The sequence below is a fragment of the Delphinapterus leucas genome, chromosome 2, assembly GCF_059928025.1.
Source record: "Delphinapterus leucas isolate spDelLeu-1000000601 "Yukka" chromosome 2, BTC_Dleu_Yukka2, whole genome shotgun sequence".
In the NCBI taxonomy this organism is placed as follows: Eukaryota; Metazoa; Chordata; class Mammalia; order Artiodactyla; family Monodontidae; genus Delphinapterus; species Delphinapterus leucas.
This window is the reverse complement of record NC_143130.1, coordinates 80,574,318-80,598,502: the sequence shown is the minus strand read 5'-3', so window position 1 is coordinate 80,598,502 and position 24,185 is coordinate 80,574,318.

The following is a 24,185-nucleotide window of genomic DNA, read 5'->3' as shown; positions in this document are numbered from 1 at the left end:
ATTAGTCACTAAAGAAATGCAAATCAAAACCACGAGGTACCACTTCATACCCACTACGATAACTGTAACAATAAAAGAAAAACAAAAACAGAAAATAACTGTTGGTGAGGATGTGGAGAAACTGGAATCCCTATGCATTGCTAGTGGGAATGTAAAATGGCGCACCCACTGTGGAAAAGTTTGGCAGTTCCCAAAAATGTTAAACAAATAATTGTCATATGACCCAGCAATTCTACTCCTAGGTATACACCCAAAAGAATTGAAAATAGAGACTCAAACAGAGACTTGTATGCTGATGCCAACATTCATTGCAGCATTATTCACAACAGCCCAAAAGTGGAAACAGTCCAAATATCCATCAACAGATGAATGGATGAACAAAATGTGATATATATATATATATCATATATGTTATACATATAATTATATATGAATATAATAGAATATTACTTGGACATAAAAGGAATGAAGTACTGATACATGCTGCAATATGGTTAAACTTCAAAAACATGCTAAGTGAAAGAAGCCAGACACAAAAAGTCACATATAGTATGATTCCATTTTTATGAAAAATCTATAACAGATAAATCCATAGAGACAGAAAGTGAATTGTAGTTGCCAGGGGCTGGAAGGAGGGTAGAATGGGAAATGACTGCTCAATGTATACAGGGGTTTCTTTTGGGGTGATGAAAGTGTTTTGGAACTAGATACCAATCATCACAATTCACTCCACAACTATGCCCTCCTTGCCTAATCTATTACCACTCAATATCTGAAAAAAAAAAAAAAAAGGCAATTCCATTAGCAAGGGAGAAGAAGAAAATGACTGTTAGGGTGGCATCCAATATGATGCCAACAGCCATTTTTAATTTTATGTATGTACCATGATTTAATTAAGAAATTCCATGTTGAAGGCTATTTATGTTGCTGCTAATTTTACACTGTTATACAGAAAGCTGCAATGAACATACTTGTATCTTATTTATATTTCTTAATTTTTCCTTAAGATAAATTCTTAGAAATACAATTCTTATATTAAAGCAAACTTGTAACATTAAAAAATATATATTACCAAATTATCCTCCAAAATGTTTAAGCAAATACATGCTCTCATCAGAAGAGTATGAGAGCACCCACTTCTTCACACTCTTAAAAACATTAATTAATCACTATTTTAAATATTTGAAAATATAATTTAAAATTGTATAACTTCTTTTAAAATTTAGTTTTTAAACTACAAAAGCAGAAGTTGCTTTTTGGAAAAAATTTAACAGTCCAAACATGTAAAAAGTAAACATCCTTCCTCTCCCACCCCCAACTGCCACTATCTCATTCACCAGTGGTAATCGCGTTTAACAACTTTTTAATTCCACAACTGCAGGGACCTTATCTTGTTCTTTGCTGAATCCCTGGTTAATGGCCCAGTTCCTGGTATATACTGCATTTAATACATATTTATTTGTAAAAATGGCATCATAGCTGGCATTATTTTCTGAAACTTGACCTTTTCCTCCAATAAATTATAAATATCTTTCTATTCTTTGTATATATAGATCTGCTTCGTTTTTTAAAAATATGAATAGTATTCCATTGTATGGATGTAACATAATTTATCAACCCCCTAGATTATCCCAGTTTTTCACTATTTTAAGCACCAGTGAAATGCGTATCCTTGGAAGTATATCTTTGTTTTGTAGTGCAAATATTTCTGAGGGATAAGGCCTTATAACAGATTCAAGGTCAAAAAATATGTACCAAATTGCTTTCCAAAAGATTGCCCCAATTTACATTCTCTTCAACATGTGAAAGTTTCCCTATTCTCAAGCCAGCATTTGATATCTTAAATATTTTTACCTTTGCTATGCTGAGTTGTTAAAATTTTATCTCATTATTTCAGTTTTAGGCATAACCACTTAGGCAGTGGTTTAATAGTTTCTTACAATTATTGGCCATTTGTATTTCGTCTATAAATTGCCCTTTATATTCTCTACCTATTTTCATATTAGTTTTTCATTTTGTCTTTTTCTTATTTATCTGAAGGAATTACTGATATATTAGAGATAGTTACCTTTTTTCTACTAAATATTTTGAAACATTTTCTCCCCAGGTTGTTATTTGTTCCTTAACACTATTGATGGTATCTTTACCATACATGAATTTCAAAATCAAAAATGTCTTTTTTGGTAGAGTACTTAATATGGTGACTTAATTGCTGTAGCTTACAACATAATATTTTGCTATCTGGTATGGCGAGCCCCTTCTCAACACTCTTTTTTTAAATGTCTTCACTTTTTGCATAGCCAATTTATTTACCAGATTTCAATGAAAACTGCTTCTCTTCTTTTTCAAAAATGTTGTGAATGGACTACCATGTCAAATCACCCAGTTCAAACGCTCTGATTCTTTCCTCTCTCTCCCCAGTAGTCTATCTCTTCAAGAATTCTCAAATGTTGGGACTTCCCTGGTGGTCCAATGCAGGGGGCCTGGGTTCGATCCCTAGTCGGGGAACTAGATCCCACATGCATGCTTCAACTAAGAAGCCCGCAGGCTGCAACTAAAGATCTTGCACACCACAACTAAGACCTGGTGCAGCCAAAATAAATAAATATTTATTTAAAAAAGAATTCTCCAATCTTTTCCCTTTTCACTGTTCCCACAGTCATGGCCTTAGTTCAGGCCTCACCACTTATGAACTGAAATACTGCAATAACCCACCACCACGTTTCCCAATCTCCAATCTGACCCTCATCCAATCCATTCTCCACAATGTGATCAAAGATATTTTTCTTTTAAAAAATTGATTATGTGACTACATATTTGAAATTCTCCAGAGTGGTATCTGGATCTTTTAGTTTATCATGACAATGTCTACCTATTACTTCGGTCTCCTCTATGCCCATTTCTCTATAATTTCTTGCTGATTCTCTTTCCAGTCCCTTATTACTCTTCCTTCTGTCTAGAAACTTTTCCTTTGGTTTCTCATCTAATCATTTCTTTCTCCCCTAAAAACTCGACTCAAGATTCGCCTTTTCCAGAAATATCCATTTGTGATGACACAGTGTCTAGTATGTACGTTTGTGACAGCACCTATCAAGCCATTCTGTATAGGAATGTTCACAGAAATTTTGTTCACAATAACCAGAAAACCTAAATGTCCAGCAGTAATAAAGTTGGTAAATAAGTTATAGTTTTTTCATGCACTGGAATGCTAAACATCAATAAATAAACAACAAATTACTGATACATGAAACAATATGGATAAAACCTTACAGACATAATGTTGACTAAAGAAAGACAGACACAAAAGAGCATCCCACCAGCCATAACGGAAAACTTAATGAATCATTGGCATTGGGTAGAGTACACAGAAGGATAATGCCTCTAAAGTAGGGAATAGTTAGTTACAAATTAAGCCTTACTTCAATCCTGCCTAACAAATCTTGAAATTAAGACTAGAAAGGATCAAACTATCTCACAGTAACTTAACTGTGTCCAAGGACAAAACTCAAGAATATTCATAGGAATACAAAAATACCCAGAATCCAATAAAGTAAAATTCACAATGTCCAGACTCCAATCAAAACTTGTCAGAGGGCTTCCCTGGTGGTGCAGTGGTTGAGAGTCCGCCTGCTGATGCAGAGGACATGGGTTCCTTCCCCAGTCCGGGAATATCCCACATGCTGCGGAGTGGCTGGGCCCGTGAGTCATGGCCACTAAGCCTGCGTGTCCGGAGCCTGTGCTCCACAACAGAAGAGGCCACAACAGTGAGAGGCCCGCGTACTGCAGAAACAAAACAAAAACAAAAAAAGAAAACAAAACCTTGGCAGACACGCAAAATAGCAGGGGGAGAAAATGGTCCATAATGATGAAAAAACCCAGTCAATAAAAACCAACCCAGAATTCACAAAGATGAAAGAATTAGTAGACAAATACATTAAAACTGTATGCCACATGTTCAATTTTCAGTAAAGACACGGAAGACATGAAAAAGATCTACTAAAACTTTTAGAGAAAAAAACTAGAATGGATGAAATGAAAAATATATTGGATGGTATTAACAGCAGATTTGTTGTGGCAGAAGAAAAAATAATGAGCTTGAGCATATAGCAATAGAAACTACCCAAAACTAAACATAAAAAGATAGTTTTTAGGGCTTCCCTGGTGGCGCAGTGGTTGAGAGTCCGCCTGCCGATGCAGGGGACACGGGTTCATGCCCCAGTCCAGGAGGATCCCCCATGCCGCGGAGCGGCTGGGCCCGTGAGCCATGGCCTCTGAGCCTGCGCGTCCGGAGCCTGTGCTCCACAACGGGAGAGGCCACAGCAGTGAGAGGACTGCATACCGCAAAAATAAAAAACAAAACAAAACAAAACAAAACAAAACGAAACAAAAAAAAAGATAGTTTTTAAAATGAGCAGAAAAAAAATATAAATAAATAAAAATAAATAAAAATAATAAAAATAAAATGAGCAGAAAAAATAAATAAAATGAGCAGAGCATAAATCATCCACAGAATAACTTCAAGAGCCTAATATATGTGTAATTGGAGTCCTCAAAAGAGAGGAAAGAGAGAGGGAGACAGGAAAATATTTCAAGAAATAAAAGTCTAAAAATTTTCAAACTTGATGAAAATTATAAACCCACATATTCAAGAAGCCTAACCAACCGCAATATAAGAAACATGAGAAAAACTACACCAAGGCACATCATAATCAAATTGCTCAAAAACAGTGAAAAAGAGAAAATATAAAAAGTAGCCAGAGTAGAAAAAGGACACATTATGTAGAAAGGAATATAGACAAGGAATATAGCAGGTTTTTTTCCCAGACACAATGCAATAGAAAAGACAGTGATGCAACATTGTTAAAGTAGTAAAAGAAAAAACTGCCAACCTAGAATTCTATACCTAACAAAAATATTTTTCAAAACCAAAGACTAAATACAGACTTTTTCACATGTACAAAACCCGAAAACATTCTTCATGAGTAGACCTGCACTACAAGGAATGTTAAAGGAGGTCCTTAAGGCAGAAGAAAAATAATACCAAATGGAAATACAGATCTACACAAAGAAATGCAGAGCAATGGAAATCATAACTCCTTGGATAAATATGTAAGAATTTAAAATATAAATTCCTTTAAAATATAATTTTTAAACAAAAATAATAACAATGTATTATGGGATTTGTAATATATGTAAAAGTATGGCAACAACATTAATATACACAGGCTCTTATACTACACATGAGATGGCATAATATCCCTTAAAAGTAATTGAAAGAATTTAAAATGTATGCTATAAACCCTAAGATTTTTTTTAATTTTTTAAAATTAATTAATTTATTTTTGGCTGCATTGGGTCTTTGTTGCTGTGCATGGACTTTATCTAGTTGTGGGGAGTGGGGGCTACTCTTTATTGCAGTGCGTGGACCTCTCATTGAAGTGGCTTCTCTTGTTGCAGAGCATGGGCCCTAGGCACGTGGGCTTCAGTAGTTGTGGCTCACAGGCTCAGTAGTTGTGGCTCACAGGCTCTAGAGCGCAGGCTCAGTAGTTGTGGCGCACAGGCTTAGTTGCTCCACAGCATGTGATCTCCCGGACTAGGACTCGAACCCATGTCCCTTGCATTGTCAGGCAGATTCTTAACCACTGCACCACTAGGGAAGTCCCTAAATCCTAAGTATTAAAATCACACACACACACACAAAAAGAGTTATAGCCTAAGATAATACTAAATATAAATGGTCTAAACACACCCAATCAAAACACAGAACTTGTCAGATTGGGTAAAAAAAGCAAGATAATTACATGCTGTCTATAAGAAATATACTTTAAAGACAAAACATCAATAGGTTAAAAGTAAAAGAATAGAAAAATATATCATGTTAACATTAATTAAAAGAAAGATTAATATTACCATTAATTATTAGCAAAGTAGATTTTAGAGCAAAGAATGTTACCAGAGATTTTAAAACGTCAATTTTTTTAATGATAAAGGGGTAAATTAAGCAAGAGAATATAACAATCTAAAGATATTTATTCATCTAATAAGAGAGTTTTAAAATACACAAAGCAAAAATTAATAGAATTACAAGGAGAAATAGAAAATCCACAATTCTACTAAATGACTTCAACAATGCTTTTTCAATAATTAATAGCAGAAAATCAGTAATGATATGGTAGATTTTACAAACACTATCAACTAAGTTGACCTAATTGACATATATAGAAAACTATCCAACAACAGAAAAATACACATTCTTTTCAAGGGCATATGGAATATTTTACCAAGGTAGACCATATTCTGTGCCATAAAGCAAGTTTCAATAAATACAACAATATTCAAGCCATATATAGTATGTTCTTAGATCACAGAGAAATCAGAAATCAATAATGGAAGATCTCTGGAAAATCTCCAAATATTTGGACACCAAATAAAACACATACAAGTAACACATGGGTTAAAGCAGTAATCCCAAGAAAAATACAAATTATTTTGTGCTGGATAAAAGTGAAAACAAGCATATAAAACTCTGTAATATTTACTAATGCAGCACTTGGGAGAAATTTATAGCACTAGAGTTATTAGAAAAGAAGATCTCAAATCAATGATTTCAGCTTTTACCTCAAGAAACTAGAAAAAATGGGCACGTTAAACCCAAAATAAACAAGAGAAAGGAAAAGAGCAGAAATCAAAGAAATAAAAACCAGAGAAACCATAGACAAAATCAGTGAAACTACAGGCTAGTGCTTTGAAAAATTAACAAAATTGATAAATCTCTAACCTGATCAGGGAAAAAAGACACAAATCATCAATATCAGGAATAAGAAGATGACATCAGTATAGATTTCACAGATACCAAACGGATAATAAGGGAACATTATGAATAACTTTAAGCCAACAAATTTGACAATTTAAATGAAATGGACAAACCCATGAAAGATACAAACTACCAAGGCTCACTCAAGAAGGAGTAGACAACCTAAATATACAATTACCTATTAAAGAAACTGAATTTTTGGTTAAATCCTTCCCAAAAATCTTCCCTTTCAGATCCAAATGGCTTTACTGGTGAATTCTGTGAAGCATTTAAGGAAGAAATAATACTAATTCTATACAAACTCTTCCCAAAAAATTGAAGAAGAGGAAAACTTTTCAACTTATTCTGAGTCCCACCAGACAAAGACATTATGGAAAATGAAAACTACAAATCAATATCCCTCATGAAATCAATATCCCTCAGAAATGCAAAATTCTACACAAAATTTAGCAAATTGACTCCAAAAATATATACAATGGATAAAACATCATGACCAAGTTGGGTTTATCCCAGGAATGCAAGGTTGTTTTACATCTGAAAATCAATTGATATACTTCACCATATTAACAGAATCTTAAAAGAAAACCATACAATCATTTCAACAGACACAGATAATGCCTTTGAAAAAAATCCAACATCCAGTCCTAATAAAAACTCTCAGCAAACTGGGAATAAAAGGAAACTTCATGGACCTATAAAGGGTATCTACAAAAAAATCTACAGTTAGCGTCATATTTAAAGGTAAAAACAGAATGCTTTCCCCTAAGATTGGGAAGATGACAAGGATGACTACTCTCACCATCTCTATTAAACATTTTATTGGGGATTTTAGCCAATGCAACAAGGCAAGAAAAAGACAGTAATACCACCCAAATTGGAAAGGAAGAATTAAAACTCATTATTTGCATGACATAATTGTCTATGTAGAAAACCCTAAAGAAAAAAGATGCTAAAACTAATAAGTGAGTTTGTGATTAGCAAATTTTCAGGATACAAGATTAATATATAAAAATCAATTGTATATCTATATACCAGTAATGAACAATTGGAAAAATAAAATAATAACATTTATAACATCAAAAATAAGAAACGTCTAGGGATAAATCTGACGAAAGATATGAGAGATTTGTCACTGGAAACTTCAAAACATTGCTGAGACTAATTAAAGAAAATATGAATAAATGAAGATTTATACTTTTTTCATGTTTCAGAAGCCTTAATATTATGAAGATGAAAATTCTCCCAAATTTGAGCTATACAGAGTCAATGAAACACTAGTAGGCTTTTTTTTTTTCGGTAGAACTTGAAAGTTTAATTATAAAATTCATATAAAGTGCAAAAGACCTACAATAGCCAAAACAATTTTGAAAAAGAACAAATTTGGAGAGCTAATACTACGTGACTTCAACACTTATTATAGCACTACAGTAATAAATATAGTGTGGTATTGGTGTAAAGATGACAAAGAAATCATTGGAACATAACAGAGTCCAGAAATAGAATCATACATACATATATGGACAACTGATTTTTTACAAAGGGCAAAGGTAATTCACTGGAGAAAAGACACTGCTTTCAACAAATGAGGAAAGGACATGGGAGAAAAGAATACTATCTTGAATGGTGAGAATTTCAAAGGGCACATAAACAGAAAATGGATTAGTGGTTGCCAGGGTCGGGGCCAGGGGTGGGGGCAAGAGTAGGGTAAATGGGTGAAGGCGGTCAAAGGATACAAACTTCCAGTTACAAGAGAAGTAAGTTCTGACATGTAATATACAGTGTGGTGACTACAGTTAACAATACTGTATTGTATATTTGAAAGTTACTAAAAGAGTAGATTTTTAAAGTTCTCACCACAAAACAAATTATAACTATGTGAGGTGATATATTAACTAACTTTATTGTGGTAATCACTTTGCCATATATACATATATAAAATCACTACACTGTACATCTTAAACTTACACAATTATATCAATCATATATGTCAATTATATGTCAATAAAGCTGGGGAAAAATAAATTTAAAAAGTTGTTCAACATCATTAATGATTAAAGAAACATATTATTTTCCCACAGTCTTATCATTGATCCTATGAAAGGTTGACAATAGTCCCCCAAATCCAGGCCAGTTCTCCAGTGTGCTCTTAGAAGTGGGGTGTCCCGTCTGTAGACACAGAAGGGTAACTGAAACATGATAAAACTTATTCTGTTTACATCTGTCTCTACAACCTTGAGAGAAACATATCAGTGTACTGGGTTTCCATGCTCAACTCTGGGCAACAGGGGAACTAAACAAGATATTCCCTCAGTCCTTGCCAACTCTAATATATCTTCTCAGATTGACTTAAAGGTATATTTTCTCTTAACTCAAGGGAAGATGGCTCACCTTTCTGGAGTGGCCACGCAGTGACAAATGCTATGCCATGGACCTTACATTAACTATTTCATTTAATCTCTACCACTACACTGCAAGGTTATTATAGATGAGAAAATTGAAGCTCAGAGAACCTAAGTAACAATATACTTCAGTATTCTTGGTTTTTTCCACTGCATTATAAAGAATCAATGAATTTTCCCCTGCTTATTTGCAAATCAAAGTATGAAAAAGGCTCTGAAGGACATCCAATTGATTAAAATTATAATAATTAGTAGAAGTTTTACATGAAATACTGAAAACAATTTTAACATTGTGTATTCCTGTGATAGGCCCCGATATTTACAATTTTATGTGTTGCAGTTTTAAAGTAAGAACTCTGGTCTTGGAGACAGAATAACTTGATCTCAAATCCCAGCTCTGCTGCTTACCAGTGGTATAATATTGATCGAGAACCTGATTTTCTATGCTGAACCCTGACTTCACAGTCTTCCAATCGTATGCTATCCATAATTCTATGATTACATTAACCATCATTTGACTTCTTTTGAAGTTAGTTGTTTGTGTGACCCTCTTCTCAACCAATATATTGCGAGCTGCTGGAGGACAATCACTTTGCGTCACTGACAGCACCCAGAAAGTTACTTGTATGAAAAAATTCACCATACATATTTATTAGATTAATATCTTATTATAAATAAAACCAAGAAAGATTGGCAATACTAAGAGCTGGCAAAAAAATAGGGAGGTAATCTGGTCAGGAGAACAATTTGTCAATGATTATTAAAAGGTGTACTATAAAGAATAAGACCCAAATATTCCCCCTACACCCTTCCACACCATACTCCAGGCTTCCTCCACCCATATCTCAATCCCCTGACTATCTTTCAATTCTTTGAATTGAGAGGAAACTAATTAAGAACAGGGACCATGTTTTATTTGTCTTTAAATTCTCAGAGATAGCATAGTATAATGCTCAATAGATGATTGTTGAAGTGAACTGAACAGTAATTTTGAGAAGGAAGAGATCGTTGCATGCAGAATATTCATCTCTAGAGGTAAGGTTACAGTTTTAATTTATTTTCAGTTGCTAGTCCTCCATAAGTAGGGAAATTCTATACCAAAGCCTGAAAAAAAGTGCATCATAAAACATGGTTCAGTCCATCCGAGTACTGTTTCAATTTTAGCACAGAATATGTTGAACTTCAGTGTTCCTGATTCACACTTTTTAATGCAAATACAACAAACTTTAAATTATTCAAGGGTGAACTATCAAATGTGTAGGTTAGCTAGGCTTTTTGCTTCTTCTACTCCCTCTAGCTACGTAGACCTTTGAGTGCTTCTCCATCCTTCCTTGTGCGTGAATGGCAGTGGGATTAACTCATTATGAATAAAGGAAACATCTGTGATGTTTAAATGGCGGTAAGGCATGCACAGAAATCCAATACCACCTGTATGTAGTTCTATTACTGGTCATAAATTGTATTGAAATAAAACTGTCACAGTATTCAAAATTCAAAGGATATTTCTTGAAGCAGTTCATCAGAGAACAATGTTTCCTCATATCTTCCAAAGAAATAACTAAATTAAGCATTTTATTTATAATAATAAAAAATGTTATACTGATTCAAACCACTGGCAGCATCTACAGACATAACAGAAAGTGGATGTTGACATCATTGAAAGATTTGGTGAGTCAGGCTTATCCCAGCTTGCCTATGTTTGTGATTTAGTGGTAGGAAATCTACTAAGGGCCCCTATCACTTAGTGGTCAATTAATTTATTGTTTTAGTTCTATCCAAATCCTTTGCTTTGATCCAGCTGTAATCATCTCATAAAAGTAAGAAAAAGCAATCCTATTTATAAATTATGAGCATTTTCAGTCCTAGTAAATATAATTTATTCTTTATATTATTACTTATATTTTTATGACTGTTAATACTTCACATAGGTGTGAATATAAGCTTCTATGCACACAAACACATACAACTCCCATTTGAATATCAAACCTTTGGAAAGGAAAAAAAAAGGCATATAGGGGAACCAATGTGTAAAGGTTTAATGTGTTTATGTCATCTAGTGAGTATACATACTTACATATATATGAAAAAGAAAACAATACAAAAACTGAGGAAAAGTAAAAAAGTTAAAGTGACTGAATGGTGGGCTTCAGAACTACCATGTATGGCTGCATGGATCATCAACTGCATAATTTTGGGGATAGCAGTTGCTCTGACTACAAGGTGGATGGCGCCTCCTAGAGTTGTGCAATACGGCAGTCTTGGTGGACTTCCTTTTCTTTGGGATTTAAACATCTTGTTTTATAAAAAGAACTAGACTGTAACTACAGCTCCAGATCACACTTCTTAATCTCCTAGCATGGTTGGAAATAACTTGTTCCCTCACAAGGGGAAATGGGAAGGAGAAAGAAAAGTAGAAAGAATAGAAAAAAGTATCTATATAGAGTTAATAGTGATAAAATAACAATAGCTAAAATTTTTGAACATTTATTATGTGCTAGGTATGGCTCATAGCATTTTGAACACATTAACTCTTTTAATCCTCACAACTACTGTAGGAGTAGGTACTATTACTTTCCACATAAAGTACCTTCCACTTTTCACAGATAAAGGAATTGAGGCCCAGAGATGTTAAATAACTAGCCCAACAGCACACAGCAGTAAGTGGGGAAGATGCGAGGTGGAAGAGTGAGAGCTGATTGGCTCCTTTGCTTTGCAAAATTGTGACCATCAGTTGAAGGTCAACTAGAGGCTCCTCTCATTTAAATCTCTATTTGCTCTTGCTAAAATAAATATTTTTATGGGGAAAAGCAGCCCTTTAAGAAGACCTTCTGGGGACTTCCCTGGTGGCACAGTGGATAGGACTCCACGCTCCCAATGCAGGGGGTTGGGGTTCGATCCCTGGTCAGGGAACTAGATCCCACATGCATGCTGCAACTAAGAGTTCTCATGCTACAACTAAGAAGCCCTGGAGCCGCAACTAAGGAGCCTACATGCTACAGCTAAGAACCTGGTGAACTGCAACTAGGGAGCCCCCTTGCCTCAACCAAGACCTGGCACAGCCAAAATAAATAAATAAATTAATTAATTAAAAAATAGAAAGAAGACCTTCTGTCTTCAATCATAAAATCAGATTGAAAAATAAAGAAAAAAATAAGATCCAAATATAATTCTGAAAAACTAACAAATGTTCTCCAAAATAAGCCCCCAAATTGAAATTAAAATGCCTAGGGTACATTTATAGTTAGCAGAAATACTAAAGAAATAAACAATAATTTTTAATTGATTAACTAGCATTTTGTGAAAATGTCTGGCTTTTAGAATGAATAAATAGAAATGTTAGGAGGAGATGGGGAAACATCAGAGAAGCACCGACTTTTTTTAAAAAAAGGAGTGGTCACATATAGAGAAGCAGTCACAAGAGCCTCTAAACTAAAGGAAATGAGAGTTGGAGGTGGGGCACAGTTAGTAATACACAGCAAAAGAGGCCTAAAATATTTCTTTTTTTTTTTTCGAATTTTTGTATTTTATTTTATTTTCTTATAAGGCAGGTTTTCACTAGTTATCCATTTTATACATATTAGTGCATATATGTCAATCGCAATCTACCAATTAATCACACCACCACCACCCCCAGCCACTTTCCCCCCTGGCTGTCCATACGTTTGTTGTCTACATCTGTGTCTCAATTTCTGCCCTGCAAACTGGTACATCTGTACCATTTTTCTAGGTTCCACATATATGTGTTAATATACGATATCTGTTTTTCTCTTTCTGACTTACTTCACTCTGTATGACAGTCTCTAGATCCATCCACATCTCTACAGAGGACCCAATTTTGTTCCTTTTTATGGCTGAGTAATATTCCATTGTATATATGTACCACATCTTCTTTATCCATTCATCTGTCGATGGGAATTTAGGTTGCTTCCATGACCTGCTTATTGTAAATAGTGTGGCAATGAACATTGGGGTGCATGTATCTTTTTGAATTATGCTTTTCTCAGGGTATATGCCCAGTAGTGAGATTGCTGGGTCATATGGTGGTTCTCTTTTTAGTTTTCTAAGGAACCTCCATACTGTTCTCCATAGTGGCTGTATCAATTTACATTTCCACCAACAGTGGAAGAGGGTTCCCTTTTCTCCACACCCTCTCCAACATTTGTTGTTTGTAGATTTTCTGATGATGCCCATTCTAATTGGTGTGAGGTGAAACTTCATTGTAGTATTGGTTTGCAGTTCTCTAATAATTAGTGATGTTGAGCACTTTTCATGTGCTTCTTGATCATCTGTATGTCTTCTTTGGAGAAATGTCTATTTAGGTGTTCTGCCCATTTTTGGATTGGGTTATTTGTTTCTTTAATATTGAGTAGCATAAGCTGTTTATATATTTTGGAGATTAATCCTTTGCCCGTTGATTTATTTGCAAATATTTTCTCCCATTCTGAGGGTTGTCTTTTCGTCTTGTTTGTAGTTTCCTTTCTTTTGCAAAAGTTTTTAAGTTTCATTAGGTCCATTTGTTTATTTTTGTTTTTATTTCCATTACTCTAGGGGGTGGATCTAAAAAGATCTTGCTGTGACTTATGTCATAGAGGGATCTTCCTACGTTTTCCTCTAAGAATTTTATAGTGTCCAGTCTTACATTAAGGTCTCTAATCCATTTCAAGTTTATTTTTGTGTATGACATTATGGAGCGTTCTAATTTCATTCTTTTACATGTAGCTGTCCAGTTTTCCCAGCACCACTTATTGAAGAGACTGTCTTTTCTCCATTGTGTATCCTTGCCTCCTTGGTCATAGATTAGTTGACCATAGGTGCGTGGGTTTATCTTTAGGCTTTCTATCCTGTTCCATTGATCTATATTTCTGTTTTTGTGCCAGTATCATATTGTCTTGATTACTGTAGCTTTGTAGTATAGTCTGAATTCAGGAAGTCTGATTCCTCCAGCTCCATTATTTTCCCTCAGGACTGTTTTGGCTATTGGGAGTTTTTAGTGTCTCCATAAAAATTTTAAGATTTTTTGTTTTAGTTCTGTAAAAAATGCTATTGGTAATTTGATAGGGATTGCATTGAATCTGTAGATTGCTTTGGGTAGTATTGTCATTTTCACAATATTGATTCTTCCAATCCAAGAACATGGTATATCTCTCCATCTGTTTGTATCATCTTTAATTTCTCTCATCAGTGACTGATATTTTTCTGCATACAGGTCTTTTGTCTCCCTAGGTAGGTTTATTCATAGGTATTTTATTCTTTTTGTTGCAATGGTAAATGGGAGTGTTTCCTTAATTTCTCTTGTAGATTTTTCATCGTTAGTGTATAGGAATGCAAGAGATTTCTGTGCATTAATTTTACATCCTGCAACATTACGAAATTCATTGATTAGCTCTCGTAGTTTCCTGGTAGCATCTTTAGGATTCTCTATGTATAGTACCATGTCATCTGCAAATAGTGACAGATTTACTTCTTTTCCAATTTGGATTACTTTTGTGGGGTTTTTTTTTTTTTTGCGGTACACGGGCCTCTCACTGTTGTGGCCTCTCCCGTTGCGGAGCACAGGCTCCAGACACGCAGGCCCAGCGGCCATGGCTCACGGGCCCAGCCGCTCTGCAGCATGTGGGATCTTCCCGGACCGGGGCACGAACCCGTGTCCCCTGCATCAGCAGGTGGAGTCTCAACCACTGCGCCACCAGGGAAGCCCCCAATTTGGATTACTTTTATTTCTATTTCTTCTCTGATTGCCGTGGCTAGGACCTCCAAAACTATGTTGAATAATAGTGGTGCGAGTGGACATCCTTGTCTTGTTCCTGATCTTAGAGGAAATGCTTTCAGTTTTTTTACCATTGACAATGATGTTTGCTGTGGGTTTGTCGTATATAGTCTTTATTATGTTGAGGTAGCTTCCCTCTATGCCCCCTTTCTGGAGAGTTTTTATCATAAATCGGTGTTGAATTTTGTCAAAAGCTTTTTCTGCATCTGTTGAGATGATCATATGGTTTTTATTCTTCAGTTTGTTAAAATGGTGTATCACATTGATTGATTTGCATATACTGAAGAATCCCTGCGTCCCTGGGATAAATCCCACTTGATCATGGTGTACGATCTTTTTAAAGTGTTGTTGTATTCTGTTTGCGAGTATTTTGTTGAGAATTTTTGCATCTATATTCATCAGTGTTATTGGTCTGTAATTTTCTTTTTTTGTAGTATCTTTTTCTGGTGATGGTGCCCTTACAGAATGAGTTTGGGAGTGTTCCTTTTCTGCAATTTTTTGGAAGAGTTTGAGAAGGATGGGTTTTAGCTCTTCTCTAAATGTTTGATAGAATTCACCTGTGAAGCCATCTGGTCCTGGACTTTTGTTTGTTGGAAGATTTTTAATCACAGTTTCAATTTCATTACTTGTGATTGGTCTGTTCATATTTTCTGTTTCTTCCTGGTTCAGTCTTGGAAAGTTATCCATTTCTAAGAATTTGTCCATTTCTTCCAGGTTGTCCATTTTACTGGCATAGAGTTATTTGTAGTAGTTTCTTAGGATGATTTGTACTTCTGTGGTGTCTGTTGTAACTTCTCCTTTTCCATTTCTAATTTTATTGATTTGAGTCCTCTCCCTCTTTTTCTTGATGAGTCTGGCTAATGGTTTATCAATTTTGTTTATCTTCTCAAAGAACCAGCTTTTAGTGTTATTGATCTTTGCTGTTGTTTTCTTTGTTTCTATTTCATTTATTTTGCTCTGATCTTTATGATTTCTTTCCTTCTGCTAACTTTGGGTTTTGTTTTTTCTTCTTTCTCTACTTCCTTTAGGTGTAAGGACAAATTGTTTATTGGGGATTTTTGTTTCTTGAGGTAGGTTTGTATTGCCGTAAACTTCCCTCTTAGAACTGCTTTTGCTGCATCCCATAGGTTTTGGATCATTGTGTTTTCATTGTCATTTGTCTCTAGGTATTTTTTGATTTCCTCTTTGATTTCTTCAGTGATCTCTTGGTTATTTAGTAACGTATTGTTTAGCCTCCATGTGTTTGTGTTTTTTACATTTTTTTCCCTGTGATTGATTTCTAATCTCATAGTGTTGTGGTCAGAAAAGATGCTTGATATGATTCCAATTTACTTAAATTTACTGAGGCTTGATTTGTGACCCAAGATGTGATCTATCCTGGAGAATGTTCAGTGCGCACTTGAGAAGAAAGTGTAATCTGCTGTTTTTGGATGGAATGTCCTATAAATATCAATTAAATCTATTTGTTTCCTTATTAATTTTCTGTTTGGATGATCTGTCCATTGGTGTAAGTGAGGTGTTAAAGTTCCCCGCTATTATTGTGTTACTGTCGATTTCCTCTTTTATAGCTGTTAGCAGTTGTCTTATGTATTGAGGTGCTCCTATGTTGGGTGCATATATATTTATAATTGTTGTATCTTCTTCTTGGATTGATGCTTTGATCATTATGTAGTATCCTTCCTTGTCCCTTGTAACATTCTTTATTTTAAAGTCTATTTTATCTAATATGAGTATTGCTACTCCATCTTTCTTTTGATTTCCATTTGCATGGAATATCTTTTTCCATTCCCTCACTTTCAGTCTGCATGTGTCCCTAGGTCTGATGTGGGTCTCTTGTAGACAGCATATAGATGGGTCTTGTTTTTGTATTCATTCTGCAAGCCTGTGTCTTTTGGTTGGAGCATTTAATCCATTCACGTTTAAGGTAATTATCGATACATATGTTCCTATTACCATTTTCTTAATTGTTATAGGTTTGTTATTGCAGGTCCTTTTCTTCTCCTGTATTTCCCACTTAGAGAAGTTCCTTTAGCATTTGTTGTAGAGCTGGTTTGGTGGTGCTGAATTCTCTTACCTTTTGCTTGTCTGTAAAGCTTTTGATTTCTCCATTGAATCTGAATGAGATCCTTGCCAGGTAGAGTAATCTTGCTTGTAACTTCTTCCCTTTCATCACTTTAAATATATCACGCCACTCCCTTCTGGCTTGTAGAGTTTCTGCTGAGAAATCAGCTGTTAACCTTATGGGAGTTCCCTTGTATGTTATTTGTCGTTTTTCCCTTTTTGCTTTCAATAATTTTTCTTTGACTTTAATTTTTGTCAATTTGATTACTATGTGTCTCAGCATGTTTCTCCTTGGGTTTATCCTGCCTGGGACTCTCTGTGCTTCCTGCAGTTGGGTGGCTATTTCCTTTCCCATGTTAGGGAAGTTTTCGACTATAATCTCTTCAAATACTTTCTCGGGTCCATTCTCTCTCTCTTCTCCTTCTGGGACCCCTATGATGCAAATGTTGTTGCGTTTAATGTTGTCCCAGAGGTCTCTTAGGCTGTCTTCATTTCTTTTCATTCTTTTCTCTTTATTCTGTTCCCCGGCAGTGAATTCCATCATTCTGTCTTCCAGGTCACTTATCCGTTCTTCTGCCTCAGTTATTCTGCTATTGATTCCTTCTAGTGTATTTTTCACTTCAGTTATTGTATTGTTCATCTCTGTTTGTTTGTTCTTTAATTCTTCTAGGTCTTTGTTAAACATTTCTTGCATCTTCTTGATCTTTGTCTCCATTCTTTTTCCAAGGTGCTGGATCACCTTCCCTATCATTATTCTGAATTCTTAGTCTGGACGGTTGCCTATCTCCACTTCATTTAATTGATTTTCTGGAATTTTATCTTGTTCCTTCATCTGGTACATAGCCCTCTGCCTTTTCATCTTGTCTGTCTTTCTGTGAATGTGGTTTTTGTTCCACAGGCTGCAGGATTGTAGTTCTTCTTGCTTCTGCTGTCTGCCCTCTGGTGGATGAGGCTATCTAATAGGCTTGTGCAAGTTTCCTGATGGGAGGGACTGGTGGTGGGTAGAGCTGGCTGTTGCTCTAGTAGGCAGAGCTCAGTAAAACTTTAATCTGCTTGTTTGCCGATGGGTGAGGCTGGGTTCCCTCCCTGTTGGTTGTTTTGCCTGATGTGACCCAACACTGGAGCCTACCCAGCTCTTTGGTGGGGCTAATAGCATACTCTGGGAGAGCTCACACCAAGGAGTACTTCCCAGACCTTCTGCTGCCAGTGTCCTTGTTCTTACGGTGAGACATAGCCACACACCACCTCTGCAGGAGACCCTCCAATACTAGCAGGTAGGTCTGGTTCAGTCTCCTACGGGGTCACTGCTCCTTCCCCTGGTTCCCAATGTGCACACTATTTTGTGTATGCCCTCCAAGAGTGGAGTCTGTTTCCCCCAAGTCCTGTTGAAATCCTGCAATCAAATTCTGCTAGTCTTCAAAATCTGATTCTCCAGGAATTCCTCCTCCCGTTGCTGGAGCCCCAGGTTGGGAAGCCTGTCGTGGGGCTCAGAACCTTCAATCCAGTTGGTGGACTTCTGTGGTATAAGTGTTCTCCAGTTTGTGAGTCATCCACCCAGCAGTTATGGGATTTGATTTTATTTTGATTGCATCCCTCCTACCATCTCATTGTGGCTTCTCCTTTGTCTTTAGATGGGGTATCTTTTTTGGTGAGTTCCAGTGCCTTCCTGTCAACAATTGTTCAGCAGTTAGTTGTGATTCTGGTGCTCTCGCAAGAGGGAGGGAGCGCACGTCCTTCTAGTCTGCCATCTTGAACCAGTGTCTCGAGGCCTAAGATATTTCTAATGTAAGTCATTAGCCTTTGTATATCTAATTGATCCCTTGTTTCATAACTTCTGGATATTTGAATTTCTGCACATCCAATTTATTAGTATACAGAATCATATTTGTCTTGATATGATTTCAACTTTGTGGGAAATTTTAATCTGAAAACCTAACTTAATGAAATTATGACTTCAAATATAATAAGAAATTGCAACAATTATCTCTGTGTGTTTGCTCCCACTGTCCCCTCCCAGTGCTGCTGTGTTAAGATAAATTATTTGAGCAATTGAAATATTCAGAGCTACAAAGGAAAATTTTATAGGTGAAGATAAAATAGCATTTGCAATATGACCACTATTAAAGCTCTGGCCTGCAGATTGCTGGCAAATAGTCTATTCTCTAGCTTGTCAAAACAACCCATTTTCCAAGCATGTTCAGAGCTTGCCGAGGTCTTCAATTATACCAAAATGTCAGGTACTGGAGAAACAAAAATATTTTGAAAATGATCTGCAATGTACTTTGTTTTGTTGAAAACCTAATCAAATGGGGCCAACCTGTCAATGTCAAGAAATGCCCTTTGGCTACAAGGGGTAGGATGAAGACCTGGCCACCCGCTCACCAGATGCAGGAAATGAATTTAAAGTACGTTGGTCATTTGTCCCAAGATAAAGAACAATTGCCAAATATTTTATCCCAATTTGTCAGCCCTGCTCTGTTCCAGTGAATTCCATCAATCCAAGGCCAGTCACACTGTTTATTCTCTCCACAACAATAAGGTTAACCCAATAGGTTTATTTGTTTAAGTCATCTGGTGAATTCTTTTAAATTATGTCTTGTTTCTAGTACTGCTTTCATTTTGCATTCATGTAAGCTTTTGCTGCAGCTGCTTGAGGAGAAAAGGAAAGAAGGCTCTCCTGGAGCAATGAAAAGAGAATACATTTTTAAATTTTCCTTTCTTTCTCCTAAAATTAGCACCTGGCATATGGAATATTCAGCAGGTGGCTCAGCAGGGACAGGCTTATTGTTTTTCATACCTGCCACTGAGATGTTTGACATTTGGCTTGCTAAGGAACAAGGCTTTTGAGGCCATATCTCTCTCTCTCTCTCTCTCTCTCTCTCTCTGTGTGTGTGTGTGTGTGTGTGTGTGTGTGTGTGTGTATGAGTATATGCTTGTGCTGTGGGCATGCTGAGGAACAGCTCATAGAGGTCTCTTGGAGGAGAGAGTACAAGAGACAGCCGCTATTAACGAAATAATACAATTAAGAAAAATTAAATACTAAAGAAGGGAGTATGTTTGCCCACATTCTATACTTTTATAGTTGAATAACTAATTCAAATCCTACTAGTGTTAGAGAATAGGAAACTACTTTGTGACTTAAAGAACTCCAGGAATTACACTTTATAATATAATAGGAATACTCTTTGAATATTATTTGGAGACCCAATTTAAAGTTCACTGAGGTAACTTCCCCCAGTTGTATGAAAAGCAGTCACTGAATTAGCATTCCACAAACATTTATAAACACAGCAGTTTGTGTCATGCACTATTTTAGGCAATGGAGCTTTAAAGAAAAAAGTGGAGTTTCAAATTTGAAAGAAATTTAGGTAGTATAATAAACTAACCATGGATATGGGCAATGGGAGAGATAGAAGAATTTCAGATAATCTCTCAGTTTCTGGCTTGATGCCTAGGTGAATGATTGAATCATTAATGGTGCCTGACAAAAACCACTAACTGCTTATCTAATAGCCACTCTACAAATTTTGTCTAATAAGACATAATGATACAAAACATAAGCAGATATCTTAGCAGGGAGCATCCATGAATATTCTCTAAAGTACACTGACTCAGCAGGGTGGCAAGCACTTTTCCTTTACCTTCCTTCTTTCTGCCTGTTTGAAGCACCAGCAGCCAGTTTGTGACCATGAGGTAACTTGAAGATAGACACTTTGTGATAAAGATTGTAGAAGAAAAATATGGATTCCTGATAATTGGTGAGTCACCATGTTAGTCCTGGGTTGCCTAATTCTGAAGTTTTATTTTGATAGAAAAATAAATCTTTATCTTATTTAAGCTACAATTATTTCAGGTTCTGTCACTAGCCATCGAAACTAATCCTGACTGATACTTCATTACAGAAAAACAAGTTACTTGGGGCTTTTTTGGTAGGTGGCAGGGTTAAGAGGAAGTTCAGCTTTGGATGTGTTATATGTGAGGTGCTGGTGGAACACCCAGAAACACTTGGAAACCCAAGCTAGAGATATAGATTTGGTATTGATCCAAGTGGGAGGCTAACGTCTACAGCTTATCATTTTCAGTCAGTGATTCTTAATTTTCTTCAGATCATGCCTATGGTAAGAACCTTCTGTTTTTCATTTCTGAGCATTTAACTTGCACTTTACCTTGAATACAATAAAGGCAATCTTTATTTTGCATGGCAATGCAGAACCAAAAAAATGAGCATGCAAGATGAAATTATGCAAAGTGATTTAAATAATGGAAAAATTATGATTGCTTCATGAGTTTTAAAATTTTTGTGAAATTTTAAAACTCTGTCAGTTATACATGTACAGAGAACAGAAAAAATAGTAAAGCTATTATTTACTTAGAATATTGGAATTTAAGGCACTAGAAACATTGAGAATTAAAGTGTTTTATTTGTTAAAAATGTATCGAGTATTTTCAACACTGCTTGCCTTCTTCTTGCTGATAACTTACTGTATAGGGAGCGAAGATCTTTCGTATGCCCTAGTGAATTGTCATACTCCTTCCTAAGTTTGGATCAACTTCCAACATTTTATCCTTTGCACATTCATATTGTGAAATATCTCCAAAAGTTCCCTTAACGTGGAGGTTGTTTGGCCTGTATTACTTCTGGGACATCTTCATCCTTTTTGTCACAGCTACTTTCCTTCTTTATGTTGATAAATGTGCCTTCACTAAGTTCCTCTGGCAGCATATGTAGAATCCCTCAAATGGTGACAGTGTCAACATTCCCACTGTCAGCTATTTATTCTATAATTCCATTTATGTTTGATACAAATTCACTTCCAGCAATGTCGCTTTGGGTTATTTGCTGTACTTTCATCTCTGTTGGCCAATTCTCTCTTCTGATTGTCCATTTTTGTAAAATGTCATGTGGATTTATCACTTGGAGACAAGATGGTAACACAACTACACACTTTTGCTCTATCTGTGAACTGAATAACAGATGCAGAGTGACCAGTCACTGACAGACTGAAGTAAGTGGCGTGATTGGTCACTGATCATGGTGTGCATCTGTTATTTACATAGTGATTTGTGGACTGAAGAGCTAGCAACAAAGTTTGTATTTTATGCAATTACTGGACTGAACTGAACCATGGTAACTGAAATGTGAACTGTGATGTTGGAGGACTAGGTTATTTAACTAAACCATGGTAACAGGAAATCGTGCATGTCAGAGCTATGCAAAGTGAGGCCTGTCTTCCTACGATCAAGTTCAGCACCGGTGAGTAATATCTAGATATGTTCATGTAACATTCATTCTCTCCTTTTCATACCTCCTCCTTCTACTCATGTTTTAGCCATATCATTTTTATTAGTATTACTTCCAGAGAGTGATAAGGGGAATTTTCAATGCATCCTAAATCAGTTTTGCAACTGATAGTTTTGATATATTGGCTAAAATGGGGAGGGAGGGCTTAAATTATCCTTAATCATATATTTTCCAGCCTGTTCTTATATCCTATAACCATGGACTGCTGAATTAACATGGCTGTAATAATGTTTTGTCAAAAAGAATTTTTTTATAACAAATTGTGTTATTAGACATTTTTACTAATCAGAATTATCTTTTTACTCATTCATTCAGTAAATATGTGCTACACACTGTACCATGTGCTTGGAATATTTGTATCAGTGAGAGGCAATAATCCTCGCCTCTGTGGTGCTCACATTTTATTGGTAGTTGTGATGGGGTGGAACATGAGGCAATAATAAAGCCTGCTAGTGTTGTAGTGCTGTCAAGTTATGACAAGGTTATAAATGGAAAAAACAGAGATATTTAAGAGCATACTTTAAAAAAGTATAACCTTGACCAGATGATCAAAATTAATACCACTAACACAGTGATATTATGGACACCATGTATCTCTAGACTCAATACCCCATGAAGGACAAAATATCATTATGTAATATTCTGGCCAGATATGTATAATTTGAATCTAATCATGAGGAAATATCAGATAAATCCCAAATAATGAACACTCTATACAAAAGGAAGTATTCTCCAAAAATGTCAGTGTCATAAATGCTGAAGTTTTTTGTTTCTTTTTTTTAAATCTCAATTTTAGTGCTTTTTATTGCCAAGAATTCTTAGTTTTACCAAAGGATAATTATTCACATTTCTGTATCTGTAGCAAATTTTGACTCATTTATTTACGAAATATCTTAAGCACTCATTTTGATACTGTTTTGGCTACTTTCTTAGCTTGGATCATCTAGAAAACAGAGTCTGAGCAAGTTTTAGGACTAGCACTTCATTGAGAGGTCTGTAATCTGAGGACATCAAGAGTGAGGAAATAAGCAAAGGAGGCAGAAAAGGAGGGAAAATAAATTTAACGATGCATTACTGAACTGGCCACAGTTTCATGAAGAGGGATAGTGAAGATGTCTCTGGGAAAACCAAATGTAGAAAAGAGTCTGAAACAAAGCTTATTTTTAACACTTTATTTACTTTATACCACATTTGATCATTCAGTGCTTCACTGAGCATCTGCTGGTTTGATATCAGAATACTACTGAGAGTTTATCCCTAATTCACGATCTCATGGATATCTCTACACCCTGTGTTGAGTTTTTCTGTAGAGAAGTCCTTTCAAGTGCAAAGGATCTTCCACCTTCCTCTTTATTAAGGAGAGCCAAGTGGGCAGTTGAGGTTCCATTTCTATATAGGAGAAGCTTAATGGTTGGAAGTAGGTCTTAGACCTTGCACTCTACATGGAATGACAGCTAGTTTCTTGACTTCTCCTGAGTTAAGCCTTTATGATACTTACTTTTAAAACTGCTATAAATCTAAAAAATGATACTAACTAGTGAATATAACAAAAAAGAAACAGATACAGAGAAACCACAAGCTAGTGGTTACCAGTGGGGAAAGGAAGGGGGGAGGGTCAAGATAGGGCTGGGGATTAAGAGGTATAAACTACTATGTATAAAATAAATAAGCTGTAAGGATATATTGTATAGCACAGGGAACATAGCAAATATTTTATAATAACTATAAATGGAGTATAACCCTTAAAAATTGTGAGTCACTATGTTGTACACCTGAAACATATAATATTTAAACTATGCCAATAAAAATTTAATTAATTAATTATTTTAAACAGAAAACTGC